Source organism: Tenrec ecaudatus, chromosome 1 (genome assembly GCF_050624435.1).
Source record: "Tenrec ecaudatus isolate mTenEca1 chromosome 1, mTenEca1.hap1, whole genome shotgun sequence".
Classification (NCBI taxonomy): domain Eukaryota; kingdom Metazoa; phylum Chordata; class Mammalia; order Afrosoricida; family Tenrecidae; genus Tenrec; species Tenrec ecaudatus.
The window spans coordinates 209451887-209469419 of record NC_134530.1 but is presented as its reverse complement, the minus strand read 5'-3'; positions in this window follow the sequence as shown (position 1 = coordinate 209469419).

Here is a 17533-nt window from a genome sequence, read left to right as displayed (position 1 = left end):
GTGTTTGGTTATTGGGTGGCATTGATTATCGATGCAGTGACATGATGGTGTCAGGAGTATCACGGGAGTGAGTAGAAGAGGAAAAGGTAAGGTGATGGAGACCAGAGTTGGTCAGGGAATGGACGCTGTAGGGGAGAGATGCTATCCAAGAGGATGCGTTTTCTTTAAAGACATGGAATATCAAAGCATGCTTGCGTGCGAACAGCCTTAGAGATGATGCAGCAGCGAGAGAAAGAAGGATGCGAAGCAGGGATGGGGTCCAAAGCCGAGTGAAAGCCTGAAGAGAAAACAAAAGGAACAAGAGACATTACTGCGGGGGTGACCTCAGGTTGGGGGGTCCCTTGGGGACACTCGTGACACTGTCCTCTGCCGCCCTCCCCTCTTCCTCACCTCCTCAGAGCCTCAGAACCTCTGAGATGCAGCGTCGTACATATTTAATCTTTACCGCGTGCATCTCCTTCTAGATGTACACCTTATTCTCTTTAAGATTTTCAAGAATTCTATGTAAGAAAGCTGCTTCTTTTTCTACATTGCAAGTGTTTGCAAAGCCTGCACTGTTAAATCCATGCAAAAGTTCATTAGCAGACTAGTCCAGCAATCTTGTTCCCACAAAAAGGACGGAAGAAGCAAAGCATTTTAGGGAAAAAAGATGAATTATTAAAATGGCAAGATCTAGAATCACTCCATCTGGCTTCCACACATTCTTCCACATATCTTTGTGCTAGTCTATTAGGATCGGGACTCTTCCTCTTCATCCATGTCACTTCCACTCTTCATATCAGCTTCACAAGCAAATCATCTCTTGAATATAAAATCAAAACACAAGTGTCTGTTCTAGACATGGGTGTGCTTATACATTCCTACATTCTCTCAGATTATCCATTACTTAATAAAAAAGAAATAATAGGCGATGTAATATAAACAAAATACAGCAACAAGAGCTATTTTTGGATAAAGGCGTTTTAACTTTTCAAATCCAGATGCACGAAGCTATTGTAAGCTCAGCTACCATCAGTCATTTGCCTGGTGTGGAAGACGTAACTTAGATAAAGATAAAGCGGTTGGAACAATCACCACAAATCACCAGTTAGAAGGCTGCTTGCACAGTGAAAGAAGCTAACCCCCACGAGCCAACCATGAAGAAGTTGATGTGCTGTGCTAGCTAATAATTTACTGTTGTCGTTCCATCTGTCATCTCATTGGGCCACATAAAGAGAATACAGAAGAAATTCTTCTTTCATATTGGAATTTCACAGTGCCAGGTTTGGTTTGGTTTTAATAATTCACAGACATTGTTAAATTTCACATGACACCAAAGTGAAGACAGAAGTTTCTAAGTAAAGGTAGTAAGAACATTTTAAGTAAAGTTACAAATCACTGCAAATTTTTAAAAACACACACACTAAGTTTTTTGTATTCTGTTTTGAACTTTGTACAAATGGAAGCATTCCTCCTGTAGCAGGAGTTACAGGGCATCTTATTTGTTCTTGTGCACTTGGCTGCCCGCTAAAGTAAAGTGTTGGTCCCGTTGTCCGACGCTTCTGAGTTGCTATTCCAATTCGCAGTGGGCCAGTCTGACAGCATGGACCTGCGTGGCTGGGCTTCCTGCCTATGCTGTGATCTGTACAAAAACACACTGACAGGTGTTTTCTCATGTAGAGCAGCTGATGGACTTGAACTGATGACTTTTTGACTAGCAACTGAATCTTTAATCATTTCACCTTTAGAACTCTTTCAAAGGTTATGTTTGGGATCACAAATGCAAGTAGAAGGCTAATTTGAATCACCCAAAAATTTTGCACAAATACCAATCAAACCGAGAATTATAGATCGAATTATGCCCACTCCCCCAAATATGTGAGGCGCATCCTAACCTCTGTGACTGTTTATAGTCCCCTTAGTGAATGAGCGGTCTTCGTGATGTTAATGAGACAGAATTAGTGCAGTTTATGTCTTGAGTCAGTCATTTTCAAGATATATAAAAAGATTAAACAAGCAAATGAGGAAGGAAAGATGGGAGGGGGGAGAGGTGTCAAGCTAGTGGGGACCTCTTAGGCCTCAAGAAAACCTTGAAGACACAAGGGCTTCCTCCAGAGCTGACATATAAAGATAACTTCCCCAAGCCAACACCGACCTTGGCCTTCTAGCCTCCTAAACCGTGTGGCGGGGGGAGGGATAGATGATTATTTGTTACAATCATCCGCCTGTAATAGTACTGTTAAAGCAGAACTAGACAACTCAAACAATGAGATTCCATATTACATACCCTCCAGAATGACTAAGGGAGAGCAACATGCATTGGTGAGACTGTACAATTACAACTCTCAAAGGCAGTTGATGGCCATATAAATTGGTAGAATCAATTTGGAAAACCAAAGGGAATAACTACCAACATCAGCATTGTGTTGGTAAATATTCAATAGTGATTGTCTTACGGATAAACAAAAACTTGTCTGTAGCATCTCCATAGTGTACATATATCCCTGGTGGTCAGTTTCAAGCTACCACTGTTATGCCCCTGAAGAGGAAGTAGGAAAGAGATAACATAAAATCTAAATCTGAACATGTATAATCCCCCAAATCCTGACTGCCTCTGATACATAATCGCAACAGAAACGCATGCATATGCTCATCAAAATTCATATACCAGAATGTTCAGGAGAGACTTATTTATAATAACCAAAATCTAACTGTGTTAGTCTGGGTAGACAAAAGAAACAAATTCATAGACACTCATATGTGTAAAAGAAAAAGCTTTATATACAAGAGCAATTGAATATTGAGAAAACATCCCAGCCCAGTCCAGATCAAATCCATAAGTAAAATATTGGGCCATATGCCCAATACCAATCTATAAAGTCCTCTTCAGACTCACAAAACACATGAAATGGCACTGAACACAGGAAGATCACAGGCCAGTGAGTGGAAAGTCTTTGGATGTAATGACAGTGTAAGCATAGCAGCGCTGGCTGGGGTCTCTCCGTGGCTCCTCCAGCTCAGGGCCCTAGCATAACTCCATGTGTCTTCTCAGCTGGAACATTTCCCAGAGAATGGGTTCGTTGTGCCTCCAGGGAACTATTCATCTCCTTAGCACCTCTAAATGAGGTTATCAAGCTGCGACCTGATTGACAGGCTAAACTCCACCCCTTCACTCTTAATCCTCTCAAATTGACAACAGATTATATAGCTACCACACTGACAATAGCCCAATATCAATCAGTATGACAATGAACAAATTATGTTGAATATATACAAAGTGAAATAATATCCAGCAATGAGAATAAACGCTCTACTGCTACACACAACAACTAGTGTAGATTTCTCAAAGAAACAAAAAAATGTCAGATATCAAAGAGATAATGACATTTATATGAAGTTTAAAAATATGCAAAAGTAATCTATTCTAGAAATCAGAAAGACAATTAATTAGCTTGTGAAGTAGGAGCTCCTATGAAGGAGCATAAGTCAGGCTCCTTCATCTAGTGACTGCTACGTGGGTGTGTCACTTTGCTAAAAAATCCTTGGGTTGTAAACTTTGATTGTTGTAGACTGTTTTACATGCGTGTTATACATCAATAAACAACGTTTACTTTTTAAAATACTTTTCCACACAAAAATAATAGGAATTCATTTTCCTCTGAGGTTATTCTCTATACTCTCTTAGAAAGAGTAAGGTTTTTGGAAATAAACAGATTGGTTTTGGAATCATGTCTCGGTTGCGTATGAAGAGGGTGGCTTTCCACAAGTTTTTATCCTATCCATTTTCTGCTCTTCTATACAAAATCATAATATCTCTTTTACACAAGTGTATTATGAAGATAGACAATAATATATGTAAAATACCAATATTGTGTCTTCTCTATAACCTGTAATTCTCACAGCAATCAGCCTAATCATCTTCAAATATATATGTCTCTTATGATATTATTTCTTTTCTTAACACACACCCCAATTACAGGGAAGAGCATAGCTGGTAAGACCCTACATCTTGCCCCCGTTTCTGACCTTACCTCTGATTGTGCTCATTCTTACTCCCTACACTTCTGCCACACTGGCTGTTGCCACATCCATAAACCAAAAAAATTATCTAACCTCAGTGCCAGAGAGTAAATTCTGACTCAAAGTGACCCAATAGGGCAGGATAGAACGGCCCATTGTGGGTTTCTGAGCTGTAGCTATTTGTGGAAGTAGAAAGCCTTGTCTTTCTCCCTTAAAGTGGCTGGTTGTTTCCAAGTGCTGGCCTTGTGGTTAGCAGCCGAGTGCATAGCCTGGGCTTCTGTCCTAGATACACAGAGTCAATTTCATCTTTAGGGAGGTCTTAGAACAAATGCCATCCTCTCAGAAAAGGACTCTCTTTAAACTCTCAATAAAAAGGTGCTTCCCTGGTTACACTCCATCCTGCTGTCATTTGATTTCAACACAGCACTTACTGTTAACTGAATGAACTCAATTATTGACATTTGCTCCTCATTCAGCTATTCATTTCAAGTCAGCAGTATTGTCTCTTATTCACGACTACTTCTCTCAGCGCTAGAAGGATGACTGCTATAAGCAACTGCTCACTAGGTGGCTGTTGGTTGAAAGAATCAAGGAGCTAATCAATTTGCAATAGGAAGCTCTCGCTCCGGAAACAGAGTTCAGTATTCCCTTCTATCATGTGTTCAATACAACTTTGAATGCCAATGAATAGAGAGCTCCTATACCTATCTTAGGACATCTGAAGAGTTTATAACTCTAAGGCACTCTAAGGAAGAAATACACTGACTGCATTTGTTCCTGAAACCGTGCAATTTTTATGCTACAGTTCTAGTTACTTTGCTGTTATAGATCAAACTATCAGAGCAAGTTCAAGAGTAGCTCAACAAATGAAGGGGGAAGTGCAGAGTGGAGACTCAAGGCCCAAGTGTTGGCCAATGGAGATCCCCTCATAGAGGCGTTTAGGAGAGGAGATGGGTTAATTAGGGTGTGAGGTAGTACCGATGAAGAACACAGCTTTCCCCCAGATCCTGGATGCTTCCTCCCCCCAACTACCATGATCCGAATTCTACCTTGCAGGCCTGGATAGGACAGAGGCTGTACACTGGTACATATGAGGGCTGGAGGTACAGGGAATCCAGGGTGGATGATACCTTCAGGACCAAGGGTGTGAGGGACGATGCTGGGAGAGTGGAGGGTGAGTGGGTTGGAAAGGGGGAACTGATTACAAGGATCCACATGTGACCTCTTCCCTGGGAGAGGGACAGCAGAGAAGTGGGGAAGGGAGACTCCGGATAGGGCAAGATATGACAAAATAACGATGTATAAATTACCAAGGGCACATGAGGGAGGGGGGAAAGGGGAGGGAGGAAAAAAAAAAAAGAGGACCTGATGCAAGGGGCTTAAGTGGAGAGCAAATGCCTTGAGAATGATTGGGGCAGGGAATGTATGGATGTGCTTTATACAATTGATGTATGTATATGTATGGATGGTGATAAGAGTTGTATGAGTCCCTAATAAATGTAAAAAAAGAAAAGAGGAGAAAAAATAATTAGGGCAAAGACTGTACAGATGTGCTTTATACAATTGATGTATGTATATGTATGAAATGTGATAAGAATTGTATGAGCCCCTAATAAATTGTTAAAAATAAATAAATAAATAAATTTATCAGATATAAAGCATGAAAAAAAAGGATGTTAGGTAGCTTTTCAGCAAGGTAAATGCCTTCATTTGATAGAATAAACAGTTTGAAATTGTAATCAGCGAAGACACTGCCTCTCAGACATGGGACACTGTATCAAGATGCAATTTTTTCAGCTGCATTCTTCCTCATACGGAATTGGGTTTAGGGATTTTTATTTCATTTGGAATTAAATGGAAAAGTCCTAAAATCTCTGCCCTCAACCTGACTCTTTTAGGAGCAATTCATCTTGCTATTCTGAGGGAAATAGATTTTTAAAATCCTTATTTCCCAAGGTATAAAATAAGCAGTCTTCAGAGGACATCAAAAATATTGTTTATCACATTGTTTCCCAAAGTAGCTGCTATTCACCCATGGGGGGAATGCTGCAGTGACCCAAGGGAAGTATATAGCAGAGATTTACACTTTATCTTAGATTTTGGGTTATATGCAAAAGTTTTTAATTGTCAGGGGGCACTGGTTAATTTTTTTTTTTTCTGGAAAAGGGTAGGCCAATAACCTGTGAACCTATGGGCTTTAGTTTCCTGTCTACTGAAACCAATATTCTCTTTCTAATTGTGTAGTCTGGACCTGGAAAAAAAAATCGCTGATTAAAATTAAAATCAAAAGAAGAAAAAAATTTAACATAATCACCCATAAACCCAAAAACCCATAAGAGGGTTTTTTTAATGTTTCTCTAAGCCAAATATTTATAACTTCTCTATTCAAGATCAGTTATGCCTGAAATTATCTTAAAGCATGTTGGATTTAACAATCCCCAGAAGTAAGAGAATGATATATAATTATTGTACCAACTTATAGAGGTTGATGTATAAAACTTTATGTCATCTAATTAATTTGAGAGCCTCCAGAAGGATTATTGTTTAAAACAACAAAGGGCTATACCTCAAACTGCAATTAAAATATTTTTTAAAACTACCTCGTGAAGTGTTTGAGATTTAAACTTGGTTGAATGCAGGAGGAATCTGATGCCTTATAAGGATAGGATGGGAGTATGAGTATAAAGCATATGAAAGGGGGAGAGTAAAAGCATTGGAAATGTGCAAGATATGATCTAGAAACCCTATGGACTCACTCAGCTAGAGATTTGTCCAATGTAGAGAGAATTCATATTTGAGGAAGAAGGCGGTTGATGCTTTTTGATCAATGGGAAACCCTGGAGAGGAGAGACTTTTCAGGGGGAAAAAGAGATGAAAATCAAAATGCTTAGAGGAGCTGAGGTGATGACGAGAGCCAGAGATTTTTAAAGTAATGAGACCCAGCAAACACAGGAAACCTGATCAACCGTTAACTTTTCACACATCACTCGGAGCATTCTTCAAACCTACTTCGTAGCACTTGAGCTAACTTTCACAAAGAAATATTTCAAACCCTTAATGACATTTCCCTGTAATATCATACTTAAATGTTAAAAGAGAAACCGTTATAAGCAGGTTATGAGGTGTATCATAGCCTTTCCTCAAGAAGTGACCCTATGTCAGCCTTATTTTCCTCCCTTGGTGTGAACTACAGACCTTGCAGTTAGCAGCCCAATGCCTAATCCAAAGCACCACCAGGACGCCTTCTCAAGAACACAGGAGGTCAAATGATTGCATGAGGAAGGAGCATTAGGGACACACTGCGCTGGCACTCTATAAAGGGACGGAAGACCAAATGAAACAGATCAACATAATAACTTTGTAACCCTTAACTCCACAGGAAAGGATAGAGAGTAGGTTGAATACAAACTAGAAGAAGCTGAACAACAGCAGTCAGGAAATGGGTAAATGGTTGACTATCTACCCTTATATGGTATGGCCATTTTGAACTTTTGCGAGAAGCGTTATATCCAGACAGCAGCCTGGCACACCAGTGGCTGGCAACAAGAAAGGTGAAACTCACACTGTCCCGCTGACCAAAATCGTAGTCATCCCCCACCCCCAGCCACCCAGTACTGGTTATAAACACATACCTCCACTCCCCTACCTTCACCCTATGAGAAGTCCCTGTTTCACCTGAGATCAAAGCTCCACCTTCTTGGATTGGACTCTTGGAATAGTACCCTTGCATCGAGAAGACCATGAATTTCCCTTCATCAGATCAGCAGAATAGATCGCCAAGTACCCGGCCACCAGTTGGCAGCTGAAAATTCCCTGCATAACCAGTTATTCTTGGCAGGTGGAAACTCCCTGCATACCTATTTACATCCCAGCTTCCTTGTATGCTCCAAAGATTTCCATCCAGGAACAAATATCTGAACTTCATCCACATTCAAATCTGGCACAAATTACTTCTAGATCAGGCATCCTAAAGCCAGACAGCATATAAATGGGAATTCTATCATCTCCCACCTCTCCCAAACCATCTCTTACTAAGTGTCCTGCCTCCCACAAAGTGTCCAGTCCCCCTCCTTTTTTGTTCATTTTAATTTGTTTTGATTTTCCTTTTATTTTATTTTTCTTCTTTTTATATATTTTTTGGCTTTACGTTTTTGGTTTTGTTTTTTGCTGTCCCCTCATTTATCTTTCTTTTTTGCTTTCTATTACTTGTTTTCTTAACTATTTTTTTTCACTTCCCTAGTTTTGCTTATTGTATTTTATTATTTCTTTTTCTCTTAATTTGTCTTCACTTACCTCTCTTAACTATTCTCTTTCACCTTTTCTCTGGCTCCCTATCTCCCCACCTCCCTACCTCCCTTGTTTTGTTTTGTTTTTCACCTACTCCCTCCCTCCCACCTTGTCTTTATTTTAAATTTATTAATTTAACAAAATTTAAATTAAGTTATTAATAAAATATTAATATTTCATTTTATACGTGTATTTTATTCTTTATTTTTTCTACTCATAATTACTTCATTTCCTTTTTATTCTTTTATTTTTAGTTCTTAAATTCCTTTTTCTTGCTGATGTGTACTTGCTTTCTCCTACTTGATTTATTTTAATTATTCTGATTTTGATTATTGTTTTTCTCTTTAATTTGTTTATCCCATGTGACATAAGAAAATAGCCACATCACATGGCCCTGTCATATTCATATATCCTGCAGCCACACCTACTGCTGAGACCCATACCCATTGCTTTATCACCTGATCATTAAAGGGATGCCAAGAACACCAGCCAAATCTACCCTCAAGAATGCTATATGACGAGCAGCAGAAAAAAGGGCACACACTGCATTCTCTATTACACCTACCAGAAGATGGGTGGTTAGTGGGTAAGGTCGCACACACATACAGTCATCAGTTAAGTAGAACTGGAACACCACAACATCTCAGAGACAACAGAACATTTCTGTTGACAGGAAGAAGCAAGGCAGAGTGGCTGAAACAAAAGGCCACATAGAGAGCAAGTAGAACTTTCTTGGGAAGGAAAACCGCTGGAACCCCTTGAGAGGAAATAGAAGAGACTGGTGTGTAGAGTCCTTCAAAGAACTGAAAGAACGGTCTTATTTAAGATGCAGACAAAAATCAAGGAAAATGGAAAGAAACTTTACAATAACTCAGGAAGATAAGGTAAATGAAAAATTAGAAACCAAGCAACAACAGAAAATAGAAATCCAGAGGATTAAGATAGAAATGCATTGAAATATCAAATGAGCAGAATTGACTCAAAGGAGATCCAAATTAGTGAGCTTGAAAGCAAGTCTCTCAATACTAATCCGCTAGAGGAAAAATGGGGAAAAATAACAAAAACTTTCTTAGGAAGTCTAAGTAAAGGTGGGACACCACCAAGAGAAATAATTTACATGTAATTAGAATTCAAGTACAGGTGTACACAACAAAAAGCACAGAAAAAAGTCAAAGATTTGTTGGGATGAAATTTCCCTAGCATCATGAAAGATGAGATATGCACTCAAGAAGCTGAGTGAACCCCAAACAGGATAAATGCCAAAGAATATAACCACAGCATATCATAATCCACCTTCCCGAAACCAGAGGCAAGGAAAGCATCCTCAGAGCAGCGCACAGAAAATGTACAGTTACCTAGAAAAGGGAGTCACTGAGACTAATCTCTGACTTCTCAGCAAAAACAATGTGAACAAGAAGGCAATAGCTAGACATAAAAGTTTGCAAGCAGCTATCCAAGGCACAAAATCAAGAGTCATGACTCAAACACACTTATAAACACCCATGTTGATAACAAGACTAAAACGGGCAGATAGAAACTTCTGAAATGCCTATCCGCAGAAGAACGGATAAAGAAACTCTGACACACACACACACATAATGGAATATTATGCATCACTCAGAAAAACAATGATGAAACTATGAAGTACCTCATGACACAGATGGAACTGGAGAACATTATCTTGACTGAAATTAGACAATGACAAAAGGACTGAAATCTTTGGCCTACTAAGCCTAAGGTGAGCAATTTGAAGCCCCCAGCTTCACTAGTTTACTGGAGTAACTTCAGGAGAGTCACAGTCTTGGAAACTCACAGGGACACTTCAACCCTGTCCTATAAGGTCAGTATGAGTCGGCATCGACTTGACGGCTGAGAATTTTTTATTTGGAAGTAGTCCAAAAAGGAGAAGAGAAATCAAGAGCAGGTAAAAGGTAAACTATTGGGGAGTGTTATTAGTAGTTTAGATTGTTAAATACAAAGTTGATTATCTGAAATGTAAACCCCCGCCAAGTTTACAATAAAAAATTGTCATACTTAAAAAATGAATGTCTGTTTGGAGCATTATGTTCTTATAGCAATTCTAGCTAAATGCAATCAGACTGACGATAGCAACTTGAAAGGTGAGTTAGGAACCTGAGAGTTTATCTTAATGCAGGAAGAAAACCTGAGAAACGGAGGGTGGAGGGTAACTCAAAACGTATAATCAATGTCAGCATGCATGCAGAAATGATTGAAATGATGCATGGTCAGCTATGGATATTCTCAACAGCAGCAAAAATATAGGTTATGTATATCTTAAGTACCTTGCTCAAGACACAACAAAGTGAATTCATAACATAGCTTCTCTTCAAATCCCATTAAAACTCACTGCCCAGGAGGAAGAACAACAGAAACCAGAGGGGAAGGAGACAGTAGTCAGTGTGAGGTTTGAGAATCATTAACAATCTACAATCTATTAGAGGAGCACAAGGGTTGGTGGGGGGGGGGAGGGGATGAGACACTGATCCCAAGGGCTCAATGGAAAGTAAATGTCTAGAAAAGAATGATGGAATATAGGCACGAATATGTTGGATACAGCTGATGTACGGTTTGTAATCAGAGTTGTAAGAGCCCCCAATAAAATGATTTAAAAAAAAAAAAAAACCCAGCTCCCTGCCATCGAGTCAATTCTAACTCACGGAGACGTACAGGGAAAGGCAGCCCTGTCCCTGTGGCTTTCCGGAGAGGGGCTCCTTGCAGAGCAGACACGCTCCTCTCTCCCCGACAGGGCCGCCGATGGCTGCAAACTGCTCACCTGCGGTTCACAGCTGAATGTGTTACCATTGTACCACTCGGCCCTTCAACCCAGTACCACTTTACAATAAACGTTCTCATAAATGTTTCTATTTTACAATAAAGCTGTACGGAGGAGCTGGCATTCTTCTAATCCAGGATAATGGTTTACCAAGTTTGAACCGGGGACCACTGGGAGTCCTCAGGATCCTTCAGGGATCTTGGGGTTTAAAAACTACTCTCAATAATACTAAGACATTACTTCCCTTTTCACTCATTCTCTCATGAGCATTCAGTGGAGTTTTCTAGAGGTTACACGGCCAATGAATGCTGAAGAAACTATGAGAATCCAGCTGTCTTCTATTGACTCAGACATTCAAGGAACTAGTGTTTTCATAAAAACACATTATTTACTCATAGGCTAGTGGGTTTGTTTTCAATGAACGAATAAATAGCTTTAAATTTTCTCAGTTTTATGTTTAAGTACATGAAATAGCTCAGGTGTAACACACAACATTAAGTCTCTTTAGGGGCCTCAATAGCAATCATCTAGAAGGGTCCTGAGCGTAAAACACTTAAAAGAATATCTATAATATGTATGTCACTGTCAGTATAGGAGAACAGGCAAGGAAATTATATAAGATGTGGGTTTCTAAACCCAATTCACTTTGACAGCTATCCGAGGACCCTAATATTGAGTTATTTCTCTCATTGCACCTCTCCAAAATGAAAGTATTTTTCTACAAGATTATTGTCAGGTGGCTTTGTGCCGCGCATGTTTGTAAGACAGAAAAAATGATGGGTAGGGTAAGATATGGACAATAATAAGCTGGAGGCTTTTATCAAAATGAGATTATGTTTTGTGTGTTAATAAGAGTTCATATTTTAAACAGTGTTAAAAGCAGTCCTCCAATGGGGTATGTTGAAAAAGAGTGAAAACTGTAGCTTATTGCAATGTCTCATGGGCCTTGAATAAACGGTGTTGTGCGAAATAGGTCTAGGGGTGGAGACTAGCCTGTCAATCAGGTCACAGCCTGCTGATGTCTCCTTGTGGGAGTGGCTTCCTCCGGAGGCTCCAGAACTTCCTCTTTTTCTCCTTGGAGGTGAGCCACGTTCTTTCTCTACTGCTTGACATTCCTCTTGACAAGCCACAAGGAGACGCACTGGTGGCAGCCAGAGCCCTAGAGGTGCAAACACCACCATTGGATCCACAAGACTTTGCACCCAGCGGCCTGTGATCCTCCTGCATTCTGCTTCATGGCATGTGCTGCATGAGTCTCAAGAGGAATTTATGGACTAGTTGCAAACATATGGGCTAATATCAGATTTAAGGACTTGACCTGGACTGGGCTGGGATGTTTTTCCAAAATCCAGTTGCTTTTTGATATAAATCTCTCTCTTATACACATATGAGTGTCTCTGGATTTTTTTCTCTAGTGAACCTGGTCTAACACATGTGTTATAAAAATGTAATTATAATATGCACATCTATGTTTTCTGAATTTCCATAGGCGAAAGCATGGGAACATCGAAAACTCCTATCATAGAAGAAAGGACAAACAAACTCTAGTTGGTTCCGTAGTACAATGGAATATTATGCATCAATAAAACACCACAAGGCATGAGCAAAACTTGAGAACATTATGCTTAGTAAAGTTTTCAATATCATAAAGATAAATATTTAATGACATCATTATTGTAAGGGAAAACATAGAAAAAGAAAAATGATTGTCAAACCGAAAGAGAAGGCGTCAATGACTGAGAGGAGTCCAGGGCCAAGGCTGGGGGTGGTGGGAGGAGGGCAGGGAATTTGAGAGAGAGCAACGGAGGGAGGGAAATGAAAAGAGAACCAATCTAGGGGGTGTTCGTTGCAGATGTCATTTGTTGAAATGGGCTGTGCAACTACACAGATTTGCTTCTTTAAAAACCAAATAAATGAGTAATGAAATTAGTATCAGGAAAAGAAAACAAGAGTGGAGGCTCGCAGTCCTATAAACCCTGCGATTCTTTAACCCTCAGATCTCTGAGTGGCTACACAAGGAAGAACAGTAAAACTGAGGTGGATGTGGAGTCTTCAGTGACATCCAAATTCATTTGAAATGTGTGAAGGAAGCATGGGAACTTCTTCAAAGACAGATTAGTTTGTCCTTTAAGCAGTCCATGGTACTTTCAATATTCTTCTCCAGCGCCGCGGTTCAAACGTGTCCATTATCCTTAGGTCTTCCTTATTCCGTGTCCCGACTTTCACATGCATATGAAGCGATTGAAAGTACCATGGCTTGGATCCAGCCCACCTTAGTCCTCAAAATAACAACCTTAATTTTCAGTACTCTAAAGAAGTCTTGGGGAAAAGATTTACCTAATGCAACTCGTCTTTTGATATCCTGGCTACTGCTTCCATGAACATTGATTGTGGATCAAAGAAAGAAAATCCAGGATGCTATTAGGTGGTCCAGCTGTTAGCGGTTTGCCCTTCTTACATGCGTTATTTAGGAATTACAGTAACTTCAAAAGGATCGTGATGATAGCGTAGTCATAAAAATAAAAACGTGTTCGCATGTTCATTAAAATAAAAATAATGTTAGTTGCTTAACCGAACTCTGGTAGATTGAATTGGTGTGCATCATTTTACAGGGGTGTGAAGGACACAATAGCCAAAATAATTGACACTTTAATATAACAGGTTCAAAATAATTATACCAGACATGTTTACTTCAAAATATCCTTTGATTCAATCTTTGAATAAACTTACTCAAATAAATGTAAAAGAATAAAAGCTATTGAGTCTTCCATATACGAAAATGTATATTTTAACAGACCAGGTGATGTAGAGGAAGAAAAGACATTAGACTTTAATATTAAATTTTGCCGAAGGGGTTAGTTATCAGGCATCAAAGTACAAAAAATCATATCATTGCATGCTCACCTCCACATACAATTACTGAAGACAAATGGGTGCATAAGAAAATGTGGTGAAGAAAGCTGACGGTGCCTGCCTATCAAAAGATATAGCGTCTGGGGTCTTAAAGGCTTGAAGGTAAACAAGTGGCCACCTAGCTCAGAAGCAACAAAGCCCACATGGAAGAAGCACACCAGCCTGTGAGATCACGAGATGCTGAAGGGATCAGGTATCAGGCATCATCAGAACAAAGAATTTTATCATACTGAATGAGGTGGGGAGGGGGTAGAGTCCCAAAGCCCATTTGTAGGCCACTGGATATCCCCTTACAGAAGGGTGCAATGTAGCAACAATGAAACACAATTTTCCTATAGTTCCTAAATTCTTCCTCCTCCCCCACTCCCAACACCCAGTATCATGATCCCAATTCTACCTTACAAATCTGGCTAGACCAGAGCATGTACACTGGTACAGATAGGAACCAGAAACACAGGGAATCCAGGGTGGCTGAAACCTTCAGGACCAGCGGTTTGAGTGGCGATACTGGGAGGGTAGAAGGAGGGTAGGTTGGAAAGGTGGAACCAATTAGAAGGATCAACATGTGATCTCCTCCCTGGGGGATAGACAACAGAGAAGTGGGTGAAGGGAGACATCAGACAGGGCAAAATATGACAAAATAATAATTTATAAATTATCAAGAGTTCATGAGGGAGGGGGGAGCAGAAATGAGGAGCTAATCCCAGGGGCTTAAGTGGAGAGCAAATGTTTTGAGAATGATGAGGGCAATGAATGTACAAATGTACTTTACACAATTGATGTACGTATGGACTGTGATAAGAATTATATGAGCCCCTAATAAAGCAATTTTAAAAATTGAATGCAAAATACATGAAAACTATATATATATAAATTATCTGAAAAAAATTTTACTCGAGTTGGCAAGCCTTAACCAGGCTATTTTTTTTTTATTTACATGAAGGTCAACCTCTGAAAACCTGGAGCTACAGGTTGGGTATTTAATTTCATAGATGACCTTTGCTGGTTATCCAAGACAAACACTGGCATATGAAATAAGAGCTGTTTAAATGACAAAGAACAAATACTCAAGGAAAAAGGATCCTGAAGCTGTCCTTTAAGGTCATAGAAAATTTCATTTGATAAAATAGATGTAAAATGTTTCAACATGCATCAAAACGTATACTCATTATCCCCAATATTCTTTTGTTGTTGTTTTTTTTTTACAAAGTCTCAAAATGGGATGAATCGTGAAGTGTTCCTTTACTGCTCAGCAGAGTCTAATGGCCTAAAATGCCAATTGATGAAGCAAATTATAGTACATCTATGTAGTGAAATACTAATGTAACTATCAAGAATATTAATGATTATGAATTAATGGAAATGAAATACGTTTGCAAAATATTGTTGACTTAAAAAGCATGCTACAGAATACCATCTTTTCAAAAAGAAATGGTGTGTGTGTGTGTGTGTGTGTGTGTGTGTGTGTGTGTGTGTGTGTTCCTGGAAAGGATATTCCAAATGATCAAAAGGAATAGAGGTTTATATTGGGCTGGTGCAATAATGAATGCGATATTTTTCACATACATTTTATATATTGCTCTACAAGTAGAACTTTTGTAATAATGTTTTTTATTAAAAGGTAGCATAAAAGATTACGTAATCCATAAGATTATACGAATCTCTCACACCTGTTTATCACAAATGCTTTTCCCATGTTATCTAGTGTGCAGTCTCAGGATAATTGTTGCTGACTCGTTGACATCTTTTTCTCGCACTCTAAGCCTGTGAAAGATGACTCCGTGTCCAGGGCACTGTCTCTCCTTGGAGCTTTCGCTTGTTAGCCACATCTTCACTTACAAAATGCACAGTGCACGCCACAGATTTCTTTGAAATTTTAAGGAAAAAAGAGTTTTCATTCAAATATCTTAATTTCTTTATATCAAATATTTACTCTACCCAACTCCAAATGTTTGAGATGGAGAGAAAGCTGTAAAACAGGTTAACTGGAGTGACAATGGCTCTTCTTTTTTTAATTTTACTGGAGACTCATAGCTCTTATAACAATCCATACATCAATTGTACAAAACATATTTGTACATATGTTGCCATAATCATTTCCAAAATATTTTCTACTTGAGTCCTTGGGGTAAGCTCCTCTTTTTTCCCCTCCCTCCCCACCCTCATAAATCCTTGATCAATTATATATTATTATTTCACATCTTACATTGTCCATTGTCTCCCTTCACCCATCTTTCTGTTATTCGTCCCTTGGGGGCGTACTATATGTCCAACCTTGTGATGGGTTCCCTTTTTCTCCCCCTTTCACCTCCACGACCATCCCTACCCTCTTGATAAGATTACTCCCACTACTATTCCTGAGGGCTTATCTGTCCTGAATTCCATGTGTCAAGAGCTCTTATCTGTACCAATGAGTGTCCTCCAGTTGAGCCATCTTTGTAGGGTAGAACTGGGTCGTGGTAGTGGAGGGGAGGGGGCGTATTCTGGAACTAGGGGAATGATGTGTGTTTCCACAATGACTCTTGCGCTTCTATTTCAGGCAACATTTTGGCTACAAAATCACCTCTGACAAAGCACTGTCCACCGCAGCAAATCATCCACTAGCTTCACGTTCCCTCACGTCCGTCATCACTAAAAGTCATTCAGGGCCTAAAGAGTGCCTTTGTCACAGATGTTTAGAGAGGATGCCCCCAAGAGACTTTCTCTTTGTTCTCAAGGCAGTGTTGCCTTATGTGATGGCATATGTCAGAGATGTTGCAGGTCTGATGCCAGACAACTGCAGGAAAGTAACTAACGCAATAAAGCTGTGCATACACACGTGATGTTTACCCTATGTTGTCGTGTACTAAGGATGAGATAGCATTATGAAAAAGTTTGAAAGTGTGTGAAGTGCCAAATCGTGATACAGAAACACAAACTGAGCACACGCTGTTGGGAAAATGTCATCGATAGACTTGCTCCCTGGAGGGGTTGCCACAAACCTACAATTTGTAAAAGCACAATAAAGCAGTGTGTTAGTCTGGGTACTTTAGAGAAACAAATCCACAGCAACTCATGTATAAGAGAGAGTTTTACATAAAGGTTAAGTGCACATCAAAAAAACATCCTAACCCAGTGCTGCCCAAGCTCCCAAGTCCAACATTAACCAATTAACCCACGTGTCCAACACCAATCCACAAAGTCCTCCTCCATCTCACAACACACATGCAATGATGCCGACTGCAGGAGGAAAGCCAAGTCAGTGAATGTGTAAGCATCTCAGCGCTGGCAGGGGTCTCCACACAGCTGCTCCAGCACCCAGGGCTGCATCCGGGTAAGTCCAAGTGGCTTCTCTTTGGGGAGGTCTTGCAGGAAGTCAGCCTTGCAAGCTGAAGTAGGGAACTGCTAAGGCAGCTGCACCCTGATGCGACCATCACAAAGCAAGAGACCTGAGAACTAAAAAGGCGAGGCTCGCTGAGCCATTGATCCCTCCACCCTTCAATTAATCCCTTTGGCCAGGTTGGCACAATAAACTAACTCAAGCAGAGCTCAGTAAAGTGG